Source organism: Apis dorsata, unplaced genomic scaffold, assembly GCF_000469605.1.
Source record: "Apis dorsata unplaced genomic scaffold, Apis dorsata 1.3 scaffold_52, whole genome shotgun sequence".
NCBI classification, from domain to species: domain Eukaryota; kingdom Metazoa; phylum Arthropoda; class Insecta; order Hymenoptera; family Apidae; genus Apis; species Apis dorsata.
Window position 1 is genome coordinate 944,140 of NW_006263353.1, and position 7,895 is coordinate 952,034.

Below are 7,895 nucleotides of genomic sequence, written 5' to 3' on the forward strand. Positions count from 1 at the left end.
TATTCATAGGAGCTAAATGAAAGAGACAGGTTCTCGTTAAACCATAACTGTGGAAACGGCATAAAACACTTCTCAGGATAAAAATAACGGACGAGGAAAAGTAATTTCCTCCCGGCCATTGACGCAACTTTCCTCATCAACCCAACCAGACTGGCCAACTCAAAGCATTACATAATTCTTCTAATGACGATAATGTATTATATTGGTGAGATAGAATTTTTAGAATATTTTTAATAATAATCCCAATGCAAAGTTGTCTTCATTTTTTGTTTCAATTTCAATCGGTAACTTTCTTGTTGAAGCCGTTGTTGCTAATTATATGTATACGTTCCTCGAACACAATAATCGTTCCTTGAAACCGATCGATTTTCAGACATATCGATTACGGATAATAAGTTTCCATGTTGGCCGTCACTGACTGACATTGACTGGAAAGTGAAATCAGAAGAAGAAGTGAAACTTATTTAAAAATATATTCTCTAATTCTAATTACGAATTTATCAAAAATTAAATTATATATATAGTATATTTAATTCTAATAAAGATATTGATAACAGCTGATTGGTTTATTAACATAAAAAATAATTAAATTAGTCAAAATTATATATGTAATTTTAAAAAATTTTAAGAATGTTAATTTTCCAAGTTTATCTTTAATAGAAAACAAAGAATCTCATTTAATAAATATTAATTGTATTTCTATTGAATATTTATATTCTTAAGATAAATTTATGACTGAAAATCATATATAATTTAATAATTTTAAAACATATATCATAATTAAAAGAAAGATTTAAAAAATTTTATATATATTCTTACATATCAAAGAAAAACAAAGAGATTGTGCATCACACTAAATCTTCCAAAATGTGATTATTATGTTAAACACTTATTCAAATAAACATCTCTATAACAATTCACCTTATTAAATTATCACTTATTATAAAATCTATAGGTATTCAATTCATGCTAGTCTATTATAACTGAATATCTGAAACTTAGAAAAACATTGTATTGTAAAAGATAATTTTAATAAATTAGCAATTTAAAAACAAGAAAGTAGTTAATAAATTTACGAAGGATCATAATTATATTAGATTTCATAGATTAGAAAATTATGATAAATTGGTTGCCTTAGAAGGAGAAAAATTTGATAGATTTAAGGAGAAGGATCATTTTAGACATTCCCATTGGCCCGATAGGGAAGGTAGGTATGTAGGTTTCGTATTGATCTCCACGTTGCGGCGACCTTTAATATCCCCTCTCTTCTAACTTCTAGCCTGTTGGATGAAATGAGAGGAATAGAGCAACGAGGGAAGTCGAGGGGAGTCCTGAACGCGACCTACAACAAGCACCGACAGGCGCACAGCTGATTTCGTAACGACCAAGCGACACTCCCGGAGTTTCACCGTTCTCCGGAAACGTTCAGTGATCTATATATTCTAGGAAATTCAGGGAACAATACGGAAACGGACTGACTGCATAACTGTAAAATATTCTGAAAGTTTATTTGTACATAAACAATGTACAAATATTGAATATTTTACAAACAAAAATTTCTGAATCAGAATTAATAAATTTTATATTTAAAGTATTTAAAAATTATTATATTCTAATGTAATTTTATATAAAATTTATTCGTTTCAAATTTAACAAATTTAACACTTAAAAAAAATTGCATTTTTTTGAATAAATTAAATGATTCGCTGGAACTTTAAAGAAAAAAAATATATCACAATAAACAATTTTATGAAATTTGAAATATATAAGATTATTAATTATTCGAATAATACAGAATATATTAATAAAAAATTATTTGAATATTTTTATAAAGTAATTTTCAAGTTAGAATGATGCTAAAAGTAACATCATTTTTATGGTCTCAGAAAATGTAGGGAGACAGCAGAATTAAACAGAGGCAGACACCAAAAGAAGATTACATTTTTACAGGCGTATTGTGTCACGGTCAACAAACACGACGTCATAATCGGCTGAAGAAGCTCAGGTGAGAATATGGCATCTGTTATTTATAGACTATTACATTTATATTTGTATAGAGATTGATTAAAGGTAAAACATTGAATAAATATAAAGAGTATAGATAATATAGCCATATTTCATTACGATTCGATCATATAGAATATAATTTCTACAAGTGATTTTTCAGATCATTGAACTTGTTCGTTTTTATACGAATAATAGAAAAACGACTTAACTATGTTTTATCAGAGCTATGATTCATAAAATTGAGAGCATACCTTGTCTTCTGTAAGAGAATGTTGCATTGTTTTATTAAACTGGAATAGTTTGGCTTGGAACAATTTTTTTTTCTTTCAAAATATAATATAATAATAATATAATAATTAATAATAATAAATATAATTTTCAAAGTATAATGAATTTTGTTACAATCTTTTTATTTGAAATATAATATAATTAAAAATAATTTTTATTTGCAATTATTTTTCTGGCATTAATTATTTCCTATGTTTCTTTTTTTATTTCCTTTACAGTGATAATAGATCTTGATTAATATAGTTATTCTTTGCTAAATGAGCCATAATTGAATTAGAATATGAGCTGTGTTTGATTTTTATCGAAAAAAAGCATTAAAAAGATTCTGTTATACCTTTCAAGGTGGGTAACAATTGAATAGTTATCTTTTTTTTATGTCGGTTCTTTGTTTCGAGGCCATTGACTTCGACATACTGATCGTATAATTAAACTAGATCGATTATCGATTGTGCACATTGTGCTGCATCGTCTATTGAAAAATATAGCAAATTTGTTTTATGTTAGTAGCATAAAAAAGAATTAAATGAAAAAAGTGAAATTCTATTATCCAGTTAAAATCAAAAAATCTATTTTTTTATATGTATTTTATATGTCTATCAAACTTTTATAAATATTCAACTCTTCGTGTAGTCCAAGCTGAACTTAGCTTATTTTCAATTCCATCGATCGTAGTATCGATAATTTCCATCAACAATTATTATATCGAAATCGACGAATGATCATTAAAATACAGGAAATAGTTTCTATATCCATTCTTATCTTCAAAAAATTGTTTTTAAGTGTTCCTGAAAAAATGATAATTTTAATCATTTTCGTTATTTATTCCAATAATTTTTACAAGCATCAAATATTCATCATAAATCCAAATATAAACGCTTTATCGAGATTCATAATAGAGATTTCTAAAACTTACTGTATATTCGATCATCTTTTATTTCTTTCTGCAAGAATGTGACGGAGAATAATAATTAGGACGAAAAAAGTCGAGGTAGCAACCAAGAAACCCTCGTAGAAACAACGGAACAGAGGAACGTGGCTGGACCGCGAACCGTCCCTGGGAGAGGATTGAGGAGTGAAGAGGGGATATGTACAAAGGAGGGATGTGATTGGCCGAGGCAGAGAGGAGAGGTTCTCGGCTGTCGCGAGGCGAGTTGATTCCGCGCCACTTCGTTTCCGACTCGTGTTCGCGTACGACGTGCCTCGAGGAGTAACTCAGAACACTTCAATTTTCTTTTGTCTGCCAAAGGTAAGCAATATGTTTTTTCACTTTATTCTATGGAACATAAGATCTTGTTCTTTAAACATGCTATGAATATTATGCCGATGTGAATAGAAAATCAAAATTTATCGGATATATAATATATTGTGATTATTTTTTGTGATTGTTTGAATATTATTTGATTATATTATATTATAAAGAATATAATACTTACGAGAGATATAATCAAATGAGAAATATTTTGGAGAGACGATATCAATAAACAGTTGAACGATGAACTGTGACCGTTAGGAATCGGCTTAATTTGTTTTCACGATGCGTTTGTTTTAATTTAGCAAAACTATAAAAATTTTGACTTAATATACTGCATACTTAAATAATGATTCATTATCTAAATGATCTTCGATTTTCTCTGGGGCTATTATACATTATCCTGTGCCAACCGGTTTTTAGGTTAGACAAAGATCGATCGCGTATACCAATTTGGTGTAATCAAATAGATTATTCATAATTTAAACTATAAATTAGTTTTTAGAATATAGTTATTTTTAATAATATTGGTTAGATATTTTTTAAACATTAATAATCTAAAATTGAAAATACAAATAATTTGAATATTTTTATCGTGGTACCTTCGATTCATTGAAATGGCGGATAATTCGTTTCCCAATACAAAGAAAATTATCTTGAATTTAAACTATCAAAATAATTGTATAATAACTAACTTTGGTAAAATATTCAAAAAATTTACAGAAATGTGAATATATAATTTTTATAAATGAATGATGTAATGGCAATTATTTCTACATCATGTGACCATACATTCTAATGAAATTATTAACCTTTGTTATTAATGTTTTGTGAGTAATATCATATAATTCATAATTAAGCGTGTCAAATTGATACTCGCAAAAAATGCAATAGATTCAATTCTTGTATTTCAAGTATTTTTTTAGACAATAAAGAATAATTTATAATAGAGTTGAAATTTATATAAAATTTAAGTTTTATATATTTAAATTATTTAATATATATATTAATAGCTTAAAATATTTAATGGATTTAAATCAAATTTTCAATAGTAATATTTAGCTACATTATCGATTTTACTTCATGGATTTCAATATTATTATATTACATCTTTGTAATTTTTGTTTTAAAACAAGAAAAAAAAAGATTGATTTTAATTTTATATTGAAAAACAATTAATATATTACTATTTAAATATTACTCACTGTTTAAATAATAAATTTGAAAAAAATGATTAAATAAATACTTTATATATATATATATATCTTTGAATTGAATTTATTAGTAGAATGATTCAAATTGTATAAATATGAACCGATCGATTCAATTTCCGTCAAACGTTTTCAGAAAAGATTCAAAAACAGTATAATCTCATTTCTGATTAATCATTACGCAATCTTCCATTTTTATTACCTTGATAAATGAATTTAATGATTAGAAAATGTATCAAATATGTAAATCGCAAGGTGCGTTGCATCGGATTTCCGTTGCGGGAATACTGTCAAAAGTAAATTGACAGATTACGGTCAGACCATAGTATAGTAAAACGAGTGGGTGCAGCATGATTACGTAAGGCCAGGGATGCCCAGTGATTCTCAAATTCTTTATTCTAACTTTTTAATTTTTCTAATAACTTTTATTTTTATATTAATTTTAACATATAAAATATTATATTAATTTAATAAATAATTTAAATAAGATACATAAAAATAATTTATATCTATATTTTATTATATTTATTTTCTATTTTTTTTTCATATTTGATCCGTTAACATTAAATTATTAGATTTCTTGAAAATAAATTGTATTATCTTAACATTACAATCAATCAATGGTATTTTCAACAAATTCATAAATCATTTGCAATTATTAGTTAATAATACAACATAAACAATATAATCTTTAAATCGCGAAAATAATTTAATCATAATTTAATATCAGTTATGTTTAAATCTCTAAATTGCATGACTTTTAAATTTCTTAAAACATTTAAATAAATTATTATATTTAAAGCTTTATAAAATAAGTTTATCTACTTTAAGATAAGTCTATCTACTTACAGATTTCAAGAATTGGCGAACGTTAAAAAGTTTTGGAATGATTGTAACTGATTTATCATTGGTCTAAAATTTATGAACAAAAGGAAGAAGGAGGTGTCTTATTAGCAAAGAAAAGTGCATCGATGCGTTTCTTAGTAGGAGGCTTGTTATGCCAGAGAAGACCGGAGATTCGTTTGAGCGGCGCGTGCATGCGTTATGGCGTTTGGTAATTCAAAACGGAAATTGATAGTTGGCGGTCTCCCGATCGGGGCCCTGCGTGCAAGGAACGCGTCGTTCGTGTTCATTTGCGTGCATGTATGAACGTATGCATACAATTACAGAACCGGAATGCACGCCTGTCTGCCGGCGATGTTTCTCTTTGATCGATTCCTCGCGACACACTCGTATATACTTACACCTTGATATCTCTTGCTTAATCGCGCATTGAGTTTTTAAATAATCCCTAAGACGCTGTAATTAGTTAGAATAATTAACATAATAATAATTAATCGAACGAATTTTTGCAAATTTTGGTATTACAATATTCCTTTTTTTATTTTCTTTTTAAAAAGATGGCAAGGTTAAAAATGTTTTTTTTTTTAATGTTAATTATCATTAATAATTATTAACGATTAATTTTTAATCATAATAATATTTTATAGAGATTTTTATTTTTTTCGTTACATTATAAATAATAGAAATTTAAAATTTTTTTTTTATTTTTTAAGTAATTCTATAAAATTAAATTTAACTCAAGATATCATTTCGAGTACCACGTTTCTTCTTCTTTTACGAACAGATGTGGTTTGTTTGCACAAATGACAACGTTACTAATATCGCATGGACATAATTGATCGCGATTAACTATAGAGATTGCTGATATCGATTCGTCTTATCTTTTTTTTTTTTCGCACTTGTGATATTTAACACTTTTATAATTTCACGGTGAATGAAAATTACGCTTTCCTTCATATAATTGGATAAAGGAAACCTTTACTTAAATAAGATAACTATGTGTGAAGAAGAAAATATCAATGAAAATGTTGAGGATAAATTTAAATATCGAATAATATTGATTTAATAAAATTAACGAAGTTTCCTTTAACTATAATAAACATAATGATTTTCTGTATATATTCTATTTAAAAAATTATAATTTTATTCTTATTAGATATAGTAATAGCAATAGTTTTCCTTAGTATTTCAGATTGTACTTAGTAGTACAAAATTCGCTGAATACATTGTACATACAATGTATGTACAATGTATTACTTAACGAGTGTCCACTATTAATCACAATTAATGCAATCTTGGACTGCTTTCCGACGCTAATTTAAAGTGCAATTATTTCTGTTCAAAAGGTCTTTGAACTCTTTAGAAGACATTTCCGGATCTCCTCAAGTTGATTTTAATGTTTCAACTTGCATATTTATATTTCATTTACTATGCATTCAATTTTCAATTTCATTGCAACGAGTTATATTGTTTTATCATTTGTGCTTTTTTATTTTTAGTATTATTTTTTCATCTTCATTTCAATTCATTTGTCATCTTAATTAGATATTTATAAAAAAAAATTACTTTTTATTATTTTTTTGTATATCATAAATTTTAATTGTATTCTATGATATTTTTTTTTTCAAATTCAAAATTCAAAATTAATTGTAATTCATAATTATTAAAAATAAATTTTTATTGCGACGAATATACACGATCAAAAAATGAATTTTATCGATTGACCTTATTTGGTCATTTATACATATTTCATTCACTTTCGTTATGTCTTCGTTACACAAAAATTTATATACATTGCTCTAAACACATGTACTTATGATCTCGAAGGTTCTTGTGCATTGTCGACTATACTGCATCTTAATAATTCATATCTTTAGATTTTAGTTTGTCCTTGGCATTAGCCATATACGCATATATAAATGATTTCGAAGTGCTTAAAGCCTACGTTAGAATTAAAAATTGCTGAGATTTCAAAGAAATAAACGACATTCTATATTTGATAGAACAATGTAACTCTTTCTGATAACTCAAATAACATCATTTGAACCAAGGTTCATGTGAACGTTATTCAATGCTTAGTAATGCTTAGTATAACTTTTTCATTGTAACTTTAGATAAAGTTTAATATTTTTTAATTGCTTTTGCTAAATTTTATATTGGAATTTAGCCTATTTGAAATTTTTTAATTTTATATCTTTTAAAGTTTTGAATATAATTTTTCTTCATTATAATAATTATATATTTATTTTAATATATTAATATATAAATATATATAAATTATATATATATATATAATT

The 7,895-nt window shown here is 26.0% G+C and overlaps 1 protein-coding gene and 2 long non-coding RNA genes across 3 annotated transcripts in view; 2 read left to right on the forward strand and 1 right to left on the reverse strand.

Annotated features, from left to right (window-relative positions):
* Positions 1-275: 275 nt before the first annotated feature.
* LOC102680075 lies at positions 276-3,351 on the reverse strand. The gene is made up of 3 exons (XR_420770.2): positions 3,209-3,351; positions 2,630-3,080; positions 276-428 (listed from the first exon to the last, which is right to left on the reverse strand). It is a non-coding gene; the product is annotated as an uncharacterized LOC102680075 (long non-coding RNA).
* On the forward strand, positions 822-2,398 carry LOC116186775. The gene is made up of 3 exons (XR_004151790.1): positions 822-1,423; positions 1,951-2,005; positions 2,157-2,398. It is a non-coding gene; the product is annotated as an uncharacterized LOC116186775 (long non-coding RNA).
* Positions 3,265-7,895, forward strand: part of LOC102679523 (arginine kinase) — a 24,947-nt gene continuing 20,316 nt past the window's right edge. Inside the window, exon 1 of the mRNA XM_006609082.2 lies at positions 3,265-3,541. The gene's annotated coding sequence lies outside the window, so the exon portion shown is untranslated. The remainder of the gene's footprint in view (positions 3,542-7,895) is intronic.